This window comes from Rutidosis leptorrhynchoides, chromosome 11, assembly GCF_046630445.1.
Source record: "Rutidosis leptorrhynchoides isolate AG116_Rl617_1_P2 chromosome 11, CSIRO_AGI_Rlap_v1, whole genome shotgun sequence".
NCBI lineage: Eukaryota > Viridiplantae > Streptophyta > Magnoliopsida > Asterales > Asteraceae > Rutidosis > Rutidosis leptorrhynchoides.
The window spans coordinates 254,077,501-254,102,500 of record NC_092343.1 but is presented as its reverse complement, the minus strand read 5'-3'; positions in this window follow the sequence as shown (position 1 = coordinate 254,102,500).

The following is a 25,000-nucleotide window of genomic DNA, read 5'->3' as shown; positions in this document are numbered from 1 at the left end:
ATTATTCCTCGGTCACGACTTGGTTTTCTGGGCCACGACTTGGTGTTTGGCTTCGTGTTATAGGGTCACTCGTTACTCGTAATCGCTCTCCGGCTTCGCTAGGCAACCTCTAGTAGCATGCACTTTCCGACCCAACATCTGGGTACTAGGGCATGGAGTGGACATGGTACCCCCTATATATACATATTGCACAAAAAGTGAAGTGACAGGAACAGACATTGATTTTCTGAGGAGTCATAATTTTTTCAAATGCACGACGTCGTGCTTGATTTAGCTTGGCAATGGACTATAAATCCAAGTCGCGACTAAGATTTAGCTTGGCAGTGGCCTAGAAAACTAAGTCGCGACTTGGTTTGCTAGGTGACGACCAGGCCATGGCTCATATTTCTCGGTCACGACTTGGTTTTCGGGGCCACGACTTGGTGTTTGGCTTCATGTTATAGGGTCACTCATAACTCGTAATCGCTCTCCGGCTTCGCTAGGCAACCTCTATTGCCTTGCACTTTCCGACCCCTTGTCTGGGTACCAGGGCATGGAGTGGACATGGTACCCCCTATATATACATATTGCACAAAAAGTGAAGTGACAGGAACAGACATTGATTTTCTGAGGAGTCATAATTTTTCATACAGTGCTCAAATCATGTCGGATCGACCCGAAATTTTGCACGACTCTTACGTTTGATGAAACAAATTGATTCTCGGGTTCCGAAGTTTCATTGGCATGTCATTCTGAGCTGCGGAGTTCGGGCTAGCCTTGGTTTCCGGCGACCGAGGTGCGCCTGATGGTTAAAGTGCGCATGAAGTGATTTGGGTTTCCGTGAAACCTTGTATAGTTGGTATGTACGTTGTATGGTCTTGATTTCGAAACCGGCTTTCGACCACCTCATCCGACACTTAATCGACAGAGAACATTATACGATGGAGGTCCCGTACGTCAACCACAGTCGATACGTGAGTGGTTAGTATCGACCGGGAACATTATACGTTGGAGATTTCGTAGTATCGACCGAGAACCAAGTCCGACACCATTATACGTCGACTTTCGACAACCACATCCGAGATCACTCGCGTGTCTAGACTCGATCTAGAACATTATACATCTCTAACGAGTTTTCGCCATGTCACCCGAACCCTTCTTAAGGTGTGTGTAGTGACCCGAACTTTTCCATGTTTATATATATTAATTGAGATTGATGTTTACATGATTAAATGTTTCCAACATGTTAAGCAATCAAACTTGTTAAGACTTGATTAATTGAAATAGGTTTCATATAGACAATTGACCACCCAAGTTGACCGGTGATTCACGAACGTTTAAACTTGTAAAAAAAACTATATGATGACATATATATGGTTATATATATAGTTAACATGATATTATGATAAGTAAACATATCATTAATTATATTAACAATGAACTACATATGTAAAAACAAGACTACTAACTTAATGATTTTGAAACGAGACATATAAGTAACGTTTATCGTTGTAACGACATTTAATGTATATATATCATATTAAGAGATATTCGTACATCATAATATCATGATAATATAATAATTTAAAATCTCTTTTGTTATTATAAACATTGGGTTAACAACATTTAACAAGATCGTTAACCTAAAGGTTTCAAAACAACACTTACATGTAACGACTAACGATGACTTAACGACTCAGTTAAAATGTATATACATGTAGTGTTTTAATATGTATTTATACACTTTTGAAAGACTTCAATACACTTATCAAAATACTTCTACTTAACAAAAATGCTTACAATTACATTCTCGTTCAGTTTCATCAACAATTCTACTCGTATGCACCCGTATTCGTACTCGTACAATACACAGCTTTTAGATGTATGTACTATTGGTATATACACTCCAATGATCAGCTCTTAGCAGCCCATGTGAGTCACCTAACACATGTGGGAACCATCATTTGGCAACTAGCATGAAATATCTCATAAGATTACAAAAATATGAGTAATCATTCATGACTTATTTACATGAAAACAAAATTACATATCCTTTATATCTAATCCATACACCAACGACCAAAAACACCTACAAACACTTTCATTCTTCAATTTTCTTCATCTAATTGAACTCTCTCAAGTTCTATCTTCAAGTTCTAAGTGTTCTTCATAAATTCCAAAAGTTCTAGTTTCATAAAATCAAGAATACTTTCAAGTTTGCTAGCTCACTTCCAATCTTGTAAGGTGATCATCCAACCTCAAGAAATCTTTGTTTCTTACAGTAGGTTATCATTCTAATACAAGGTAATAATCATATTCAAACTTTGGTTCAATTTCTATAACTATAACAATCTTATTTCAAGTGATGATCTTACTTGAACTTGTTTTCGTGTCATGATTTTGCTTCAAGAACTTTGAGCCATCCAAGGATCCATTGAAGCTAGATTCATTTTTCCCTTTTCCAGTAGGTTCATCCAAGGAACTTAAGGTAGTAATGATGTTCATAACATCATTCGATTCATACATATAAAGCTATCTTATTCGAAGGTTTAAACTTGTAATCACTAGAACATAGTTTAGTTAATTCTAAACTTGTTCGCAAACAAAAGTTAATCCTTCTAACTTGACTTTTAAAATCAACTAAACACATGTTTTATATCTATATGATATGCTAACTTAATGATTTAAAACCTGGAAACACGAAAAACACTGTAAAACCGGATTTACGCCGTCGTAGTAACACCGCGGGCTGTTTTGGGTTAGTTAATTAAAAACTATGATAAACTTTGATTTAAAAGTTGTTATTCTGAGAAAATGATTTTTATTATGAACATGAAACTATATCCAAAAATTATGGTTAAACTCAAAGTGGAAGTATGTTTTCTAAAATGGTCATCTAGACGTCGTTCTTTCGACTGAAATGACTACCTTTACAAAAACGACTTGTAACTTATTTTTCCGACTAGAAACCTATACTTTTTTTGTTTAGATTCATAAAATAGAGTTCAATATGAAACCATAGCAATTTGATTCACTCAAAACGGATTTAAAATGAAGAAGTTATGGGTAAAACAAGATTGGATAATTTTTCTCATTTTAGCTACGTGAAAATTGGTAACAAATCTATTCCAACCATAACTTAATCAACTTGTATTATATATTATGTAATCTTGAGATACCATAGACACGTATACAATGTTTCGACCTATCATGTCGACACATCTATATATATTTCGGAACAACCATAGACACTCTATATGTGAATGTTGGAGTTAGCTATACAGGGTTGAGGTTGATTCCAAAATATATATAGTTTGAGTTGTGATCAATACTGAGATACGTATACACTGGGTCGTGGATTGATTCAAGATAATATTTATCGATTTATTTCTGTACATCTAACTGTGGACAACTAGTTGTAGGTTACTAACGAGGACAGCTGACTTAATAAACTTAAAACATCAAAATATATTAAAAGTGTTGTAAATATATTTTTAACATACTTTGATATATATGTATATATTGTTATAGGTTCGTGAATCAACCAGTGGCCAAGTCTTACTTCCCGACGAAGTAAAAATCTGTGAAAGTGAGTTATAGTCCCACTTTTAAAATCTAATATTTTTGGGATGAGAATACATGCAGGTTTTATAAATGATTTACAAAATAGACACAAGTACGTGAAACTACATTCTATGGTTGAATTATCGAAATCGAATATGCCCCTTTTTATTAAGTCTGGTAATCTAAGAATTAGGGAACAGACACCCTAATTGACGCGAATCCTAAAGATAGATCTATTGTGTAGTGACCCGAACTTTTCCATGTTTATATATATATTAATTGAGATTGATGTTTACATGATTAAATGTTTCCAACATGTTAAGCAATCAAACTTGTTAAGACTTGATTAATTGAAATAGGTTTCATTTAGACAATTGACCACCCAAGTTGACCGGTGATTCACGAACGTTAAAACTTGTAAAAAAACTATATGATGACATATATATGGTTATATATATAGTTAACATGATATTATGATAAGTAAACATATCATTAATTATATTAACAATGAACTACATATGTAAAAACAAGACTACTAACTTAATGATTTTGAAACGAGACATATATGTAACGTTTATCGTTGTAACGACATTTAATGTATATATATCATATTAAGAGATATTCGTACATCATAATATCATGATAATATAATAATTTAAAATCTCTTTTGATATTATAAACATTGGGTTAACAACATTTAACAAGATCGTTAACCTAAAGGTTTCAAAACAACACTTACATGTAACGACTAACGATGACTTAACGACTCAGTTAAAATGTATATACATGTAGTGTTTTAATATGTATTTATACACTTTTGAAAGACTTTAATACACTTATCAAAATACTTCTACTTAACAAAAATGCTTACAATTACATTCTCGTTCAGTTTCATCAACAATTCTACTCGTATGCACCCGTATTCGTACTCGTACAATACACAGCTTTTAGATGTATGTACTATTGGTATATACACTCCAATGATCAGCTCTTAGCAGCCCATGTGAGTCACCTAACACATGTGGGAACCATCATTTGGCAACTAGCATGAAATATCTCATAAGATTACAAAAATATGAGTAATCATTCATGACTTATTTACATGAAAACAAAATTACATATCCTTTATATCTAATCCATACACCAACGACCAAAAACACCTACAAACACTTTCATTCTTCAATTTTCTTCATCTAATTGAACTCTCTCAAGTTCTATCTTCAAGTTCTAAGTGTTCTTCATAAATTCCAAAAGTTCTAGTTTCATAAAATCAAGAATACTTTCAAGTTTGCTAGCTCACTTCCAATCTTGTAAGGTGATCATCCAACCTCAAGAAATCTTTGTTTCTTACAGTAGGTTATCATTCTAATACAAGGTAATAATCATATTCAAACTTTGGTTCAATTTCTATAACTATAACAATCTTATTTCAAGTGATGATCTTACTTGAACTTGTTTTCGTGTCATGATTTTGCTTCAAGAACTTTGAGCCATCCAAGGATCCATTGAAGCTAGATCCATTTTTCTCTTTTCCAGTAGGTTCATCCAAGGAACTTAAGGTAGTAATGATGTTCATAACATCATTCGATTCATACATATAAAGCTATCTTATTCGAAGGTTTAAACTTGTAATCACTAGAACATAGTTTAGTTAATTCTAAACTTGATCGCAAACAAAAGTTAATCCTTCTAACTTGACTTTTAAAATCAACTAAACACATGTTCTATATCTATATGATATGCTAACTTAATGATTTAAAACCTGGAAACACGAAAAACACCGTAAAACCGGATTTACGCCGTCGTAGTAACACCGCGGGCTGTTTTGGGTTAGTTAATTAAAAACTATGATAAACTTTGATTTAAAAGTTGTTATTCTGAGAAAATGATTTTTATTATGAACATGAAACTATATCCAAAAATTATGGTTAAACTCAAAGTGGAAGTATGTTTTCTAAAATGGTCATCTAGACGTCGTTCTTTCGACTGAAATGACTACCTTTACAAAAACGACTTGTAACTTATTTTTCCGACTAGAAATCTATACTTTTTTTGTTTAGATTCATAAAATAGAGTTCAATATGAAACCATAGCAATTTGATTCACTCAAAACTGATTTAAAATGAAGAAGTTATGGGTAAAACAAGATTGGATAATTTTTCTCATTTTAGCTACGTGAAAATTGGTAACAAATCTATTCCAACCATAACTTAATCAACTTGTATTATATATTATGTAATCTTGAGATACCATAGACACATATACAATGTTTCGACCTATCATGTCGACACATCTATATATATTTCGGAACAACCATAGACACTCTATATGTGAATGTTGGAGTTAGCTATACAGGGTTGAGGTTGATTCCAAAATATATATAGTTTGAGTTGTGATCAATACTGAGATACGTATACACTGGGTCGTGGATTGATTCAAGATAATATTTATCGATTTATTTCTGTACATCTAACTGTGGACAACTAGTTGTAGGTTACTAACGAGGACAGCTGACTTAATAAACTTAAAACATCAAAATATATTAAAAGTGTTGTAAATATATTTTGAACATACTTTGATATATATGTATATATTGTTATAGGTTCGTGAATCAACCAGTGGCCAAGTCTTACTTCCCGACGAAGTAAAAATCTGTGAAAGTGAGTTATAGTCCCACTTTTAAAATCTAATATTTTTGGGATGAGAATACATGCAGGTTTTATAAATGATTTACAAAATAGACACAAGTACGTGAAACTACATTCTATGGTTGAATTATCGAAATCGAATATGCCCCTTTTTATTAAGTCTGGTAATCTAAGAATTAGGGAACAGACACCCTAATTGACGCGAATCCTAAAGATAGATCTATTGGGCCTAACAAACCCCATCCAAAGTACCGGATGCTTTAGTACTTCGAAATTTATATCATATCCGAAGGGTGTCCCGGAATGATGGGGATATTCTTATATATGCATCTTGTTATTGTCGGTTACCAGGTGTTCACCATATGAATGATTTTTATCTCTATGTATGGGATGTGTATTGAAATATGAAATCTTGTGGTCTATTGTTACGATTTGATATATATAGGTTAAACCTATAACTCACCAACATTTTTGTTGACGTTTTAAGCATGTTTATTCTCAGGTGATTATTAAGAGCTTCCGCTGTCGCATAATTAAATAAGGACAAGATTTGGAGTCCATTCTTGTATGATATTGTGTAAAAACTGCATTCAAGAAACTTATTTTGTTGTAACATATTTGTATTGTAAACCATTATGTAATGGTCGTGTGTAAACAGGATATTTTAGATTATCATTATTTGATAATCTACGTAAAGCTTTTTAAACCTTTATTGATGAAATAAAGGTTATGGTTTGTTTAAAAATGAATGCAGTCTTTGAAAAACGTCTCATATAGAGGTCAAAACCTCGCAACGAAATCAATTAATATGGAACGTTTTTAATCAATAAGAACGGGACATTTCAGTTGGTATCAGAGCGTTGGTCTTAGAGAACCAGAAAATTTGCATTAGTGTGTCTTATCGAGTTTGTTAGGATGCATTAGTGAGTCTGGACTTCGACCGTGTTTTCTTTAAAAATGATTGCTTAACATTTTTGTTGGAAACTATATATTTTTAACATATGAATATTATGTGATATATTAATCTCTTAACGTGTTTGATATTATGTGATAGATGTCTACCTCTAGAACAAGTCCCATTGACTCACCTAATAATAATGAAGAGTCAAATGTAAATTGGAATGATTTGTGGACTGATTCACAAGTTCCCGAAAAGGAACCGGAAGGAGAGTCGGAACCGGAAGAAGAATCGGAACCGGAAGAAGAATCGGAACCGGATGAAGAAATAGAACCGGTGGGGGAAATAATAAAACGGTTAAGTAAAAGAAAATCCTCAACCAACCGACCAAAGTTAATTATGGTCAATGGTGTTTCCGCCAAGGAAGCAAAATATTGGGAGGATTACCAATTCTCTGATGAATCGGATTTCGACGAGAATTCCGATGACGTTATAGAAATTACCCCAACTGAATTTAAAAAGGCAAAAGAAAATAATAAGGGAAAGGGCATAAAAATAGAGAAATCTAATTCCAACCCCGATGAACTTTATATGTATCGTCAACCCCCGAAGTCCTTAAGTTGTAACAATGACCCGGGAACCTCTAAACCACCAGGTTTTTCTAAACCAATGTGGACAACGATGGCTCGTATTAGGGGAACATCATATATCCCTATAAACTTGGCAAAACGAACCAAAACCGAAGAAGAAGAAACGAGCGAGTCGGAATAAGATAGTTGTATTCGTGTGGTGTAATATATGGAATATAGTGTTCTTATGCTTTATGATATATGTAAAAATTGCTTGTATTAATAAGTATTTTTTTTTATGAATCTAACTCTTGTCTATTTTACAGTTTAAAAACACAAAATGGATAGACAACCCAATATTTTAAGAGACCTACCCGGAGACATGATTGATGAAATCTTGTCTAGAGTCGGCCAGAATTCTTCGGCACAACTATTTAAGGCGAGATCAGTTTGTAAGACATTCGAAGAACGTTCCAAGAATGTCTTGGTTTATAAGAGACTTTCGTTTGAAAGATGGGGGATATCACATTGGGAAACCCATAAGTTACGATGTGTTTACTTTGACGCATATATTGCGGGGAACCCAAATGCTATTTTACGCAACGGGTTAAGAAATTATTTTGACTCAATATATCCGAATATTGGACTTCGTGATTTAGAAAAAGCGGCTAACATGCAACATAAAGAAGCATGTTATGCTTACGGATTAGTAATGTTCGCTTCTCACCAAAGTGAGAACAAGAACATCGGGCTACAACTATTAAACAAAACGTTTCCACAAGTGACGGAGTCGGTAATTGGGGTAAGAAATGAGGTTTTTAGATTATTACGGGACTGTTGGACATTACGTAACCCTCGTCCCTTTGATGACGTTACAACACGCTGTCTTATCAACGGCCATAACGGTTATGTTGCACAAGACCAAGGATGGGAAGTAGTCCTAGTAAAACCAGAATGCATGACTTGTTTCTGGACGTATGAATTACGTGTCTTTATTGCCTTTGCCGAACGACTTGTGTACTAGCTAGAATTGTCTTCACAACTATCTTGTATCAAAGTTATTGTGTGCTATATTTCATGCTTTATGTAAAATAAGAGGTATTGTAAGTTTGTAAAATATTGTATAAAAGTTTGAACGCGAAATATTATTACAATCAGTTTTTCATATAGAACTGTAGTAGTTGAATCGTATATTAGCTACTAAGTATGAACTTAACGGGTAGGTACTACCCGAATTTAAACTTATAAAACGCTAATATGAAGAAAAAGCTTTTATAAATAAGTTCATATTATGCTACAAAATACTATTAACTACTCTTAATATTCTGTATGATTAACTTGTTCCATTTAACTATTTTGAAGGAAATGGCACCGACTACTCGACACACCGTGAATATGAATGAAGAGGAATTCCGTACTTTTCTAGCTTCAAACATAGCCGCAGTACAGGCTGCGCTACATACCAACAATAACCTTGGATCTAGCAGTACAGGAAATCGTGTAGGATGCACCTACAAAGAATTCACTGCCTGCAAACCTTTGGAATTTGATGGAACCGAAGGACCGATCGGATTGAAACGGTGGACCGAGAAGGTTGAATCGGTGTTTGCCATAAGTAAGTGTACTGAAGAGGACAAAGTGAAGTACGCTACGCATACCTTCACAGGTTCTGCGTTAACATGGTGGAATACCTATCTAGAGCAAGTGGGACAAGATGATGCGTACGCACTACCGTGGTCAGCATTCAAGCACTTGATGAACGAGAAGTACCGTCCCAGAACCGAGGTCAATAAGCTCAAGACAGAACTTAGAGGGTTACGAACCCAAGGATTTGATATTACCACGTACGAAAGACGATTCACAGAATTGTGCCTATTGTGTCCGGGAGCATTCGAAGATGAGGAAGAGAAGATCGACGCGTTTGTGAAAGGATTACCGGAAAGAATCCAAGAAGATATAAGTTCACACGAGCCCGCCTCCATACAACAGGCATGTAGAATGGCTCACAAACTAGTGAACCAGATTGAAGAAAGAATTAAAGAACAGACTGCTGAAGAGGCCAATGTGAAGCAAGTCAAAAGAAAGTGGGAGGAAAACGGTGATAAGAATCACCAATACAACAACAACAGCAATTACAACAATAATCGCAACAATTATCCCAACAATCGCAACATCAATCGCAACTACAACAAACGGCCCAACAACAACAACAACAACAACAACAACAGCAACTACAACAATCATCCCAACAACAATAATAACCGCAACAACAGCAACAATCAGAAGCAACTATGCCAAAGGTGTGAAAAGAATCACTCGGGGTTCTGCACCAAATTTTGCAACAAGTGTAAAAGAAATGGTCATAGCGCGGCGAAGTGTGAGGTCTACGGACCAGGGGTTAATAGAACGAAAGGAACAAATGGTGTCGGAACGAGTAATGGCGGAGCAAGTAGTGTCGGAGCAAGTTATGCCAATGTAGTTTGTTATAAATGTGGAAAACCAGGCCACATTATTAGAAATTGCCCGAACCAGGAGAACACGAATGGACAAGGCCGTGGAAGAGTTTTCAATATTAATGCGGTAGAGGCACAGGAAGACCCGGAGCTTGTTACGGGTACGTTTCTTATTGACAATAAATCTGCTTACGTTTTATTTGATTCGGGTGCGGATAGAAGCTATATGAGTAGAGATTTTTGTGCTAAATTAAGTTGTCCATTGACGCCTTTGGATAGTAAATTTTTACTCGAATTAGCAAATGGTAAATTAATTTCAGCAGATAATATATGTCGGAATCGAGAAATTAAACTGGTTAGCGAAACATTTAAGATTGATTTGATACCAGTAGAGTTAGGGAGTTTTGATGTGATAATCGGTATGGACTGGTTGAAAGAAGTGAAAGCGGAGATCGTTTGTTACAAAAATGCAATTCGCATTATACGAGAAAAAGGAAAACCCTTAATGGTGTACGGAGAAAAGGGCAACACGAAGCTACATCTTATTAGTAATTTGAAGGCACAAAAACTAATAAGAAAAGGTTGCTATGCTGTTCTAGCACACGTCGAGAAAGTACAAACTGAAGAAAAGAGCATCAATGATGTTCCCATTGCAAAAGAATTTCCCGATGTATTTCCGAAAGAATTACCGGGATTACCCCCACATCGATCCGTTGAATTTCAAATAGATCTTGTACCAGGAGCTGCACCAATAGCTCGTGCTCCTTACAGACTCGCACCCAGCGAGATGAAAGAACTGCAAAGCCAATTACAAGAACTTTTAGAGCGTGGTTTCATTCGACCAAGCACATCACCGTGGGGAGCTCCTGTTTTGTTTGTCAAGAAGAAAGATGGTACATTCAGGTTGTGTATCGACTACCGAGAGTTGAACAAACTTACCATCAAGAACCGCTACCCACTACCGAGAATCGACGACTTATTTGATCAACTACAAGGCTCGTCTGTTTATTCAAAGATTGACTTACGTTCCGGGTATCATCAAATGCGGGTGAAAGAAGATGATATTCCAAAGACTGCTTTCAGAACACGTTACGGTCATTACGAGTTTATGGTCATGCCGTTTGGTTTAACTAATGCACCAGCTGTGTTCATGGACCTTATGAACCGAGTGTGTGGACCATACCTTGACAAGTTTGTCATTGTTTTCATTGATGACATACTTATTTACTCAAAGAATGACCAAGAACACGGTGAACATTTGAGAAAGGTGTTAGAAGTATTGAGGAAGGAAGAATTGTACGCTAAGTTTTCAAAGTGTGCATTTTGGTTGGAAGAAGTTCAATTCCTCGGTCACATAGTGAACAAAGAAGGTATTAAGGTGGATCCGGCAAAGATAGAAACTGTTGAAAAGTGGGAAACCCCGAAAACTCCGAAACACATACGCCAGTTTTTAGGACTAGCTGGTTACTACAGAAGGTTCATCCAAGACTTTTCCAGAATAGCAAAACCCTTGACTGCATTAACGCATAAAGGGAAGAAATTTGAATGGAATGATGAACAAGAGAAAGCGTTTCAGTTATTGAAGAAAAAGCTAACTACGGCACCTATATTGTCATTGCCTGAAGGGAATGATGATTTTGTGATTTATTGTGACGCATCAAAGCAAGGTCTCGGTTGTGTATTAATGCAACGAACGAAGGTGATTGCTTATGCGTCTAGACAATTGAAGATTCACGAACAAAATTATACGACGCATGATTTGGAATTAGGCGCGGTTGTTTTTGCATTAAAGACTTGGAGGCACTACTTATATGGGGTCAAAAGTATTATATATACCGACCACAAAAGTCTTCAACACATATTTAATCAGAAACAACTGAATATGAGGCAGCGTAGGTGGATTGAATTATTGAAAGATTACGATTTTGAGATTCGTTACCACCCGGGGAAGGCAAATGTGGTAGCCGATGCCTTGAGCAGGAAGGATAGAGAACCCATTCGAGTAAAATCTATGAATATAATGATTCATAATAACATTACTACTCAAATAAAGGAGGCGCAACAAGGAGTTTTAAAAGAGGGAAATTTAAAGGATGAAATACCCAAAGGATCGGAGAAGCATCTTAATATTCGGGAAGACGGAACCCGGTATAGGGCTGAAAGGATTTGGGTACCAAAATTTGGAGATATGAGAGAAATGGTACTTAGAGAAGCTCATAAAACCAGATACTCAATACATCCTGGAACGGGGAAGATGTACAAGGATCTCAAGAAACATTTTTGGTGGCCGGGTATGAAAGCCGATGTTGCTAAATACGTAGGAGAATGTTTGACGTGTTCTAAGGTCAAAGCTGAGCATCAGAAACCATCAGGTCTACTTCAACAACCCGAAATCCCGGAATGGAAATGGGAAAACATTACCATGGATTTCATCACTAAATTGCCAAGGACTGCAAGTGGTTTTGATACTATTTGGGTAATAGTTGATCGTCTCACCAAATCAGCACACTTCCTACCAATAAGAGAAGATGACAAGATGGAGAAGTTAGCACGACTGTATTTGAAGGAAGTCGTCTCCAGACATGGAATACCAATCTCTATTATCTCTGATAGGGATGGCAGATTTATTTCAAGATTCTGGCAGACATTACAGCAAGCATTAGGAACTCGTCTAGACATGAGTACTGCCTATCATCCACAAACTGATGGGCAGAGCGAAAGGACGATACAAACGCTTGAAGACATGCTACGAGCATGTGTTATTGATTTCGGAAACAGTTGGGATCGACATCTACCGTTAGCAGAATTTTCCTACAACAACAGCTACCATTCAAGCATTGAGATGGCGCCGTTTGAAGCACTTTATGGTAGAAAGTGCAGGTCTCCGATTTGTTGGAGTGAGGTGGGGGATAGACAGATTACGGGTCCGGAGATTATACAAGAAACTACCGAGAAGATCATCCAAATTCAACAACGGTTGAAAACCGCCCAAAGTCGACAAAAGAGCTACGCTGACATTAAAAGAAAAGATATAGAATTTGAAATTGGAGAGATGGTCATGCTTAAAGTTTCACCTTGGAAAGGCGTTGTTCGATTTGGTAAACGAGGGAAATTAAATCCAAGGTATATTGGACCATTCAAGATTATTGATCGTGTCGGACCAGTAGCTTACCGACTTGAGTTACCTCAACAACTCGCGGCTGTACATAACACTTTCCACGTCTCGAATTTGAAGAAATGTTTTTCTAAAGAAGATCTCACTATTCCGTTAGATGAAATCCAAATCAACGAAAAACTCCAATTCATCGAAGAACCCGTCGAAATAATGGATCGTGAGGTTAAAAGACTTAAGCAAAACAAGATACCAATTGTTAAGGTTCGATGGAATGCTCGTAGAGGACCCGAGTTCACCTAGGAGCGTGAAGATCAGATGAATAAGAAATACCCGCATCTATTTCCAGAAGATTCGTCAACACCTTCAACAGCTTAAAATTTCGGGACGAAATTTATTTAACGGGTAGGTACTGTAGTGACCCGAACTTTTCCATGTTTATATATATATTAATTGAGATTGATGTTTACATGATTAAATGTTTCCAACATGTTAAGCAATCAAACTTGTTAAGACTTGATTAATTGAAATAGGTTTCATATAGACAATTGACCACCCAAGTTGACCGGTGATTCACGAACGTTAAAACTTGTAAAAAAACTATATGATGACATATATATGGTTATATATATAGTTAACATGATATTATGATAAGTAAACATATCATTAATTATATTAACAATGAACTACATATGTAAAAACAAGACTACTAACTTAATGATTTTGAAACGAGACATATATGTAACGTTTATCGTTGTAACGACATTTAATGTATATATATCATATTAAGAGATATTCGTACATCATAATATCATGATAATATAATAATTTAAAATCTCTTTTGATATTATAAACATTGGGTTAACAACATTTAACAAGATCGTTAACCTAAAGGTTTCAAAACAACACTTACATGTAACGACTAACGATGACTTAACGACTCAGTTAAAATGTATATACATGTAGTGTTTTAATATGTATTTATACACTTTTGAAAGACTTTAATACACTTATCAAAATACTTCTACTTAACAAAAATGCTTACAATTACATTCTCGTTCAGTTTCATCAACAATTCTACTCGTATGCACCCGTATTCGTACTCGTACAATACACAGCTTTTAGATGTATGTACTATTGGTATATACACTCCAATGATCAGCTCTTAGCAGCCCATGTGAGTCACCTAACACATGTGGGAACCATCATTTGGCAACTAGCATGAAATATCTCATAAGATTACAAAAATATGAGTAATCATTCATGACTTATTTACATGAAAACAAAATTACATATCCTTTATATCTAATCCATACACCAACGACCAAAAACACCTACAAACACTTTCATTCTTCAATTTTCTTCATCTAATTGAACTCTCTCAAGTTCTATCTTCAAGTTCTAAGTGTTCTTCATAAATTCCAAAAGTTCTAGTTTCATAAAATCAAGAATACTTTCAAGTTTGCTAGCTCACTTCCAATCTTGTAAGGTGATCATCCAACCTCAAGAAATCTTTGTTTCTTACAGTAGGTTATCATTCTAATACAAGGTAATAATCATATTCAAACTTTGGTTCAATTTCTATAACTATAACAATCTTATTTCAAGTGATGATCTTACTTGAACTTGTTTTCGTGTCATGATTTTGCTTCAAGAACTTTGAGCCATCCAAGGATCCATTGAAGCTAGATCCATTTTTCTCTTTTCCAGTAGGTTCATCCAATGAACTTAAGGTAGTAATGATGTTCATAACATCATTCGATTCATACATATAAAGCTATCTTATTCGAAGGTTTAAACTTGTAATCACTAGAACATAGTTTAGTTAATTCTAAACTTGTTCGCAAACAAAAGTTAATCCTTCTAACTTGACTTTTAAAATCAACTAAACACATGTTCTATATCTATATGATATGCTAACTTAATGATTTAAAACCTGGAAACACGACAAACACCGTAAAACCGGATTTACGCCGTCGTAGTAACACCGCGGGCTGTTTTGGGTTAGTTAATTAAAAACTATGATAAACTTTGATTTAAAAGTTGTTATTCTGAGAAAATGATTTTTATTATGAACATGAAACTATATCCAAAAATTATGGTTAAACTCAAAGTGGAAGTATGTTTTCTAAAATGGTCATCTAGACGTCGTTCTTTCGACTGAAATGACTACCTTTACAAAAACGACTTGTAACTTATTTTTCCGACTAGAAATCTATACTTTTTTTGTTTAGATTCATAAAATAGAGTTCAATATGAAACCATAGCAATTTGATTCACTCAAAACTGATTTAAAATGAAGAAGTTATGGGTAAAACAAGATTGGATAATTTTTCTCATTTTAGCTACGTGAAAATTGGTAACAAATCTATTCCAACCATAACTTAATCAACTTGTATTATATATTATGTAATCTTGAGATACCATAGACACATATACAATGTTTCGACCTATCATGTCGACACATCTATATATATTTCGGAACAACCATAGACACTCTATATGTGAATGTTGGAGTTAGCTATACAGGGTTGAGGTTGATTCCAAAATATATATAGTTTGAGTTGTGATCAATACTGAGATACGTATACACTGGGTCGTGGATTGATTCAAGATAATATTTATCGATTTATTTCTGTACATCTAACTGTGGACAACTAGTTGTAGGTTACTAACGAGGACAGCTGACTTAATAAACTTAAAACATCAAAATATATTAAAAGTGTTGTAAATATATTTTGAACATACTTTGATATATATGTATATATTGTTATAGGTTCGTGAATCAACCAGTGGCCAAGTCTTACTTCCCGACGAAGTAAAAATCTGTGAAAGTGAGTTATAGTCCCACTTTTAAAATCTAATATTTTTGGGATGAGAATACATGCAGGTTTTATAAATGATTTACAAAATAGACACAAGTACGTGAAACTACATTCTATGGTTGAATTATCGAAATCGAATATGCCCCTTTTTATTAAGTCTGGTAATCTAAGAATTAGGGAACAGACACCCTAATTGACGCGAATCCTAAAGATAGATCTATTGGGCCTAACAAACCCCATCCAAAGTACCGGATGCTTTAGTACTTCGAAATTTATATCATATCCGAAGGGTGTCCCGGAATGATGGGGATATTCTTATATATGCATCTTGTTATTGTCGGTTACCAGGTGTTCACCATATGAATGATTTTTATCTCTATGTATGGGATGTGTATTGAAATATGAAATCTTGTGGTCTATTGTTACGATTTGATATATATAGGTTAAACCTATAACTCACCAACATTTTTGTTGACGTTTTAAGCATGTTTATTCTCAGGTGATTATTAAGAGCTTCCGCTGTCGCATAATTAAATAAGGACAAGATTTGGAGTCCATTCTTGTATGATATTGTGTAAAAACTGCATTCAAGAAACTTATTTTGTTGTAACATATTTGTATTGTAAACCATTATGTAATGGTCGTGTGTAAACAGGATATTTTAGATTATCATTATTTGATAATCTACGTAAAGCTTTTTAAACCTTTATTGATGAAATAAAGGTTATGGTTTGTTTAAAAATGAATGCAGTCTTTGAAAAACGTCTCATATAGAGGTCAAAACCTCGCAACGAAATCAATTAATATGGAACGTTTTTAATCAATAAGAACGGGACATTTCATATTGGGCCTAACAAACCCCATCCAAAGTACCGGATGCTTTAGTACTTCGAAATTTATATCATATCCGAAGGGTGTCCCGGAATGATGGGGATATTCTTATATATGCATCTTGTTATTGTCGGTTACCAGGTGTTCACCATATGAATGATTTTTATCTCTATGTATGGGATGTGTATTGAAATATGAAATCTTGTGGTCTATTGTTACGATTTGATATATATAGGTTAAACCTATAACTCACCAACATTTTTGTTGACGTTTAAAGCATGTTTATTCTCAGGTGAATATTAAGAGCTTCCGCTGTTGCATACTAAAATAAGGACAAGATTTGGAGTCCATGTTTGTATGATATTGTGTAAAAACTGCATTCAAGAAACTGATTTCGATGTAACATATTTGTATTGTAAACCATTATGTAATGGTCGTGTGTAAACAGGATATTTTAGATTATCATTATTTGATAATCTACGTAAAGCTTTTTAAACCTTTATTTATGAAATAAAGGTTATGGTTTGTTTTAAAAATGAATGCAGTCTTTGAAAAACGTCTCATATAGAGGTCAAAACCTCGCAACGAAATCAATTAATATGGAACGTTTTTAATCAATAAGAACGGGACATTTCAGTTGGTATCCGAGCGTTGGTCTTAGAGAACCAGAAAATTTGCATTAGTGTGTCTTATCGAGTTTGTTAGGATGCATTAGTGAGTCTGGACTTCGACCGTGTTTTCTTTAAAAATGATTGCTTAACATTTTTGTTGGAAACTATATATTTTTAACATATGAATATTATGTGATATATTAATCTCTTAACGTGTTTGATATTATGTGATAGATGTCTACCTCTAGAACAAGTCCCATTGACTCACCTAATAATAATGAAGAGTCAAATGTAAATTGGAATGATTTGTGGACTGATTCACAAGTTCCCGAAGAGGAACCGGAAGAAGAGTCGAAACCGGAAGAAGAATCGGAACCGGAAGAAGAATCGGAACCGGATGAAGAAATAGAACCGGTGGGGGAAATAATAAAACGGTTAAGTAAAAGAAAATCCTCAACCAACCGACCAAAGTTAATTATGGTCAATGGTGTTTCCGCCAAGGAAGCAAAATATTGGGAGGATTACCAATTCTCCGATGAATCGGATTCCGACGAGATTTCCGATGATGTTATAGAAATTACCCCAACTGAATTTAAAAAGGCAAAAGAAAATAATAAGGGAAAGGGCATAAAAATAGAGAAATCTAATTCCAACCCCGATGAACTTTATATGTATCGTCAACCCCCGAAGTCCTTAAGTTGTAACAATGACCCGGGAACCTCTAAACCACCAGGTTTTTCTAAACCAATGTGGACAACGACGGCTCGTATTAGGGGAACATCATATATCCCTAGAAACTTGGCAAAACGAACCAAAACCGAAGAAGAAGAAACGAGCGAGTCGGAATAAGATAGTTGTATTCGTGTGGTGTAATATATGGAATATAGTGTTCTTATGCTTTATGATATATGTAAAAATTGCTTGTATTAATAAGTATTTTTTTTATGAATCTAACTCTTGTCTATTTTACAGTTTAAAAACACAAAATGGATAGACAACCCAATATTTTAAGAGACCTACCCGGAGACATGATTGATGAAATCTTGTCTAGAGTCGGCCAGAATTCTTCGGCACAACTATTTAAGGCGAGATCAGTTTGTAAGACATTCGAAGAACGTTCCAAGAATGTCTTGGTTTATAAGAGACTTTCGTTTGAAAGATGGGGGATATCACATTGGGAAACCCATAAGTTACGATGTGTTTACTTTGACGCATATATTGCGGGGAACCCAAATGCTATTTTACGCAACGGGTTAAGAAATTATTTTGACTCAATATATCCGAATATTGGACTTCGTGATTTAGAAAAAGCGGCTAACATGCAACATAAAGAAGCATGTTATGCTTACGGATTAGTAATGTTCGCTTCTCACCAAAGTGAGAACAAGAACATCGGGCTACAACTATTAAACAAAACGTTTCCACAAGTGACGGAGTCGGTAATTGGGGTAAGAAATGAGGTTTTTAGATTATTACGGGACTGTTGGACATTACGTAACCCTCGTCCCTTTGATGACGTTACAACACGCTGTCTTATCAACGGCCATAACGGTTATGTTGCACAAGACCAAGGATGGGAAGTAGTCCTAGTAAAACCAGAATGCATGACTTGTTTCTGGACGTATGAATTACGTGTCTTTATTGCCTTTGCTGAACGACTTGTGTACTAGCTAGAATTGTCTTCACAACTATCTTGTATCAAAGTTATTGTGTGCTATATTTCATGCTTTATGTAAAATAAGCGGTATTGTAAGTTTGTAAAATATTGTATAAAAGTTTGAACGCGAAATATTATTATAATCAGTTTTTCATATAGAATTGTAGTAGTTGAATTGTATATTAGCTACTAAGTATGAACTTAACGGGTAGGTACTACCCGAATTTAAACTTATAAAACGCTAATATGAAGAAAAAGCTTTTATAAATGAGTTCATATTATGCTACGAAATACTATTAACTACTCTTAATATTCTGTATGATTAACTTGTTCCATTTAACTATTTTGAAGGAAATGGCACCGACTACTCGACACACCGTGAATATGAATGAAGAGGAATTCCGTACTTTTCTAGCTTCAAACATAGCCGCAGTACAGGCTGCGCTACATACCAACAATAACCTTGGATCTAGCAGTACAGGAAATCGTGTAGGATGCACCTACAAAGAATTCACTGCCTGCAAACCTTTGGAATTTGATGGAACCGAAGGACCGATCGGATTGAAACGGTGGACCGAGAAGGTTGAATCGGTGTTTGCCATAAGTAAGTGTACTGAAGAGGACAAAGTGAAGTACGCTACGCATACCTTCACAGGTTCTGCGTTAACATGGTGGAATACCTATCTAGAGCAAGTGGGACAAGATGATGCGTACGCACTACCGTGGTCAGCATTCAAGCACTTGATGAACGAGAAGTACCGTCCCAGAACCGAGGTCAATAAGCTCAAGACAGAACTTAGAGGGTTACGAACCCAAGGATTTGATATTACCACGTACGAAAGACGATTCACAGAATTGTGCCTATTGTGTCCGGGAGCATTCGAAGATGAGGAAGAGAAGATCGACGCGTTTGTGAAAGGATTACCGGAAAGAATCCAAGAAGATATAAGTTCACACGAGCCCGCCTCCATACAACAGGCATGTAGAATGGCTCACAAACTAGTGAACCAGATTGAAGAAAGAATTAAAGAACAGACTGCTGAAGAGGCCAATGTGAAGCAAGTCAAAAGAAAGTGGGAGGAAAATGGTGATAAGAATCACCAATACAACAACAACAGCAATTACAACAATAATCGCAACAATTATCCCAACAATCGCAACATCAATCGCAACTACAACAAATGGCCCAACAACAACAACAACAACAACAACAACAACAACAACAACAACAACAACAACAGCAACTACAACAATCATCCCAACAACAATAATAACCGCAACAACAACAACAATCAGAAGCAACTATGCCAAAGGTGTGAAAAGAATCACTCGGGGTTCTGCACCAAATTTTGCAACAAGTGTAAAAGAAATGGTCATAGCGCGGCGAAGTGTGAGGTCTACGGACCAGGGGTTAATAGAACGAAAGGAACAAATGGTGTCGGAACGAGTAATGGCGGAGCAAGTAGTGTCGGAGCAAGTTATGCCAATGTAGTTTGTTATAAATGTGGAAAACCAGGCCACATTATTAGAAATTGCCCGAACCAGGAGAACACGAATGGACAAGGCCGTGGAAGAGTTTTCAATATTAATGCGGTAGAGGCACAGGAAGACCCGGAGCTTGTTACGGGTACGTTTCTTATTGACAATAAATCTGCTTACGTTTTATTTGATTCGGGTGCGGATAGAAGCTATATGAGTAGAGATTTTTGTGCTAAATTAAGTTGTCCATTGACGCCTTTGGATAGTAAATTTTTACTCGAATTAGCAAATGGTAAATTAATTTCAGCAGATAATATATGTCGGAATCGAGAAATTAAACTGGTTAGCGAAACATTTAAGATTGATTTGATACCAGTAGAGTTAGGGAGTTTTGATGTGATAATCGGTATGGACTGGTTGAAAGAAGTGAAAGCGGAGATCGTTTGTTACAAAAATGCAATTCGCATTATACGAGAAAAAGGAAAACCCTTAATGGTGTACGGAGAAAAGGGCAACATGAAGCTACATCTTATTAGTAATTTGAAGGCACAAAAACTAATAAGAAAAGGTTGCTATGCTATTCTAGCACACGTCGAGAAAGTACAAACTGAAGAAAAGAGCATCAATGATGTTCCCATTGCAAAAGAATTTCCCGATGTATTTCCGAAAGAATTACCGGGATTACCCCCACATCGATCCGTTGAATTTCAAATAGATCTTGTACCAGGAGCTGCACCAATAGCTCGTGCTCCTTACAGACTCGCACCCAGCGAGATGAAAGAACTGCAAAGCCAATTACAAGAACTTTTAGAGCGTGGTTTCATTCGACCAAGCACATCACCGTGGGGAGCTCCTGTTTTGTTTGTCAAGAAGAAAGATGGTACATTCAGGTTGTGTATCGACTACCGAGAGTTGAACAAACTTACCATCAAGAACCGCTACCCACTACCGAGAATCGACGACTTATTTGATCAACTACAAGGATCGTCTGTTTATTCAAAGATTGACTTACGTTCCGGGTATCATCAAATGCGGGTGAAAGAAGATGATATTCCAAAGACTGCCTTCAGAACACGTTACGGTCATTACGAGTTTATGGTCATGCCGTTTGGTTTAACTAATGCACCAGCTGTGTTCATGGACCTTATGAACCGAGTGTGTGGACCATACCTTGACAAGTTTGTCATTGTTTTCATTGATGACATACTTATTTACTCAAAGAATGACCAAGAACACGGTGAACATTTGAGAAAGGTGTTAGAAGTATTGAGGAAGGAAGAATTGTACGCTAAGTTTTCAAAGTGTGCATTTTGGTTGGAAGAAGTTCAATTCCTCGGTCACATAGTGAACAAAGAAGGTATTAAGGTGGATCCGGCAAAGATAGAAACTGTTGAAAAGTGGGAAACCCCGAAAACTCCAAAACACATATGCCAGTTTTTAGGACTAGCTGGTTACTACAGAAGGTTCATCCAAGACTTTTCCAGAATAGCAAAACCCTTGACTGCATTAACGCATAAAGGGAAGAAATTTGAATGGAATGATGAACAAGAGAAAGCGTTTCAGTTATTGAAGAAAAAGCTAACTACGGCACCTATATTGTCATTGCCTGAAGGGAATGATGATTTTGTGATTTATTGTGATGCATCAAAGCAAGGTCTCGGTTGTGTATTAATGCAACGAACGAAGGTGATTGCTTATGCGTCTAGACAATTGAAGATTCACGAACAAAATTATACGACGCATGATTTGGAATTAGGTGCGGTTGTTTTTGCATTAAAGACTTGGAGGCACTACTTATATAGGGTCAAAAGTATTATATATACCGACCACAAAAGTCTTCAACACATATTTAATCAGAAACAACTGAATATGAGGCAGCGTAGGTGGATTGAATTGTTGAATGATTACGATTTTGAGATTCGTTACCACCCGGGGAAGGCAAATGTGGTAGCCGATGCCTTGAGCAGGAAGGATAGAGAACCCATTCGAGTAAAATCTATGAATATAATGATTCATAATAACATTACTACTCAAATAAAGGAGGCGCAACAAGGAGTTTTAAAAGAGGGAAATTTAAAGAATGAAATACCCAAAGGATCGGAGAAGCATCTTAATATTCGGGAAGACGGAACCCAGTATAGGGCTGAAAGGATTTGGGTACCAAAATTTGGAGATATGAGAGAAATGGTACTTAGAGAAGCTCATAAAACCAGATACTCAATACATCCTGGAACGGGGAAGATGTACAAGGATCTCAAGAAACATTTTTGGTGGCCGGGTATGAAAGCCGATGTTGCTAAATACGTAGGAGAATGTTTGACGTGTTCTAAGGTCAAAGCTGAGCATCAGAAACCATCAGGTCTACTTCAACAACCCGAAATCCCGGAATGGAAATGGGAAAACATTACCATGGATTTCATCACTAAATTGCCAAGGACTGCAAGTGGTTTTGATACTATTTGGGTAATAGTTGATCGTCTCACCAAATCAGCACACTTCCTACCAATAAGAGAAGATGACAAGATGGAGAAGTTAGCACGACTGTATTTGAAGGAAGTCGTCTCCAGACATGGAATACCAATCTCTATTATCTCTGATAGGGATGGCAGATTTATTTCAAGATTCTGGCAGACATTACAGCAAGCATTAGGAACTCGTCTAGACATGAGTACTGCCTATCATCCACAAACTGATGGGCAGAGCGAAAGGACGATACAAACGCTTGAAGACATGCTACGAGCATGTGTTATTGATTTCGGAAACAGTTGGGATCGACATCTACCGTTAGCAGAATTTTCCTACAACAACAGCTACCATTCAAGCATTGAGATGGCGCCGTTTGAAGCACTTTATGGTAGAAAGTGCAGGTCTCCGATTTGTTGGAGTGAAGTGGGGGATAGACAGATTACTGGTCCGGAGATTATACAAGAAACTACCGAGAAGATCATCCAAATTCAACAACGGTTGAAAACCGCCCAAAGTCGACAAAAGAGCTACGCTGACATTAAAAGAAAAGATATAGAATTTGAAATTGGAGAGATGGTCATGCTTAAAGTTGCACCTTGGAAAGGCGTTGTTCGATTTGGTAAACGAGGGAAATTAAATCCAAGGTATATTGGACCATTCAAGATTATTGATCGTGTCGGACCAGTAGCTTACCGACTTGAGTTACCTCAACAACTCGCGGCTGTACATAACACTTTCCACGTCTCGAATTTGAAGAAATGTTTTGCTAAAGAAGATCTCACTATTCCGTTAGATGAAATCCAAATCAACGAAAAACTCCAATTCATCGAAGAACCCGTCGAAATAATGGATCGTGAGGTTAAAAGACTTAAGCAAAACAAGATACCAATTGTTAAGGTTCGATGGAATGCTCGTAGAGGACCCGAGTTCACCTGGGAGCGTGAAGATCAGATGAAGAAGAAATACCCGCATCTATTTCCAGAAGATTCGTCAACACCTTCAACAGCTTAAAATTTCGGGACGAAATTTATTTAACGGGTAGGTACTGTAGTGACCCGAACTTTTCCATGTTTATATATATTAATTGAGATTGATGTTTACATGATTAAATGTTTCCAACATGTTAAGCAATCAAACTTGTTAAGACTTGATTAATTGAAATAGGTTTCATATAGACAATTGACCACCCAAGTTGACCGGTGATTCACGAACGTTTAAACTTGTAAAAAAAACTATATGATGACATATATATGGTTATATATATAGTTAACATGATATTATGATAAGTAAACATATCATTAATTATATTAACAATGAACTACATATGTAAAAACAAGACTACTAACTTAATGATTTTGAAACGAGACATATAAGTAACGTTTATCGTTGTAACGACATTTAATGTATATATATCATATTAAGAGATATTCGTACATCATAATATCATGATAATATAATAATTTAAAATCTCTTTTGTTATTATAAACATTGGGTTAACAACATTTAACAAGATCGTTAACCTAAAGGTTTCAAAACAACACTTACATGTAACGACTAACGATGACTTAACGACTCAGTTAAAATGTATATACATGTAGTGTTTTAATATGTATTTATACACTTTTGAAAGACTTCAATACACTTATCAAAATACTTCTACTTAACAAAAATGCTTACAATTACATTCTCGTTCAGTTTCATCAACAATTCTACTCGTATGCACCCGTATTCGTACTCGTACAATACACAGCTTTTAGATGTATGTACTATTGGTATATACACTCCAATGATCAGCTCTTAGCAGCCCATGTGAGTCACCTAACACATGTGGGAACCATCATTTGGCAACTAGCATGAAATATCTCATAAGATTACAAAAATATGAGTAATCATTCATGACTTATTTAC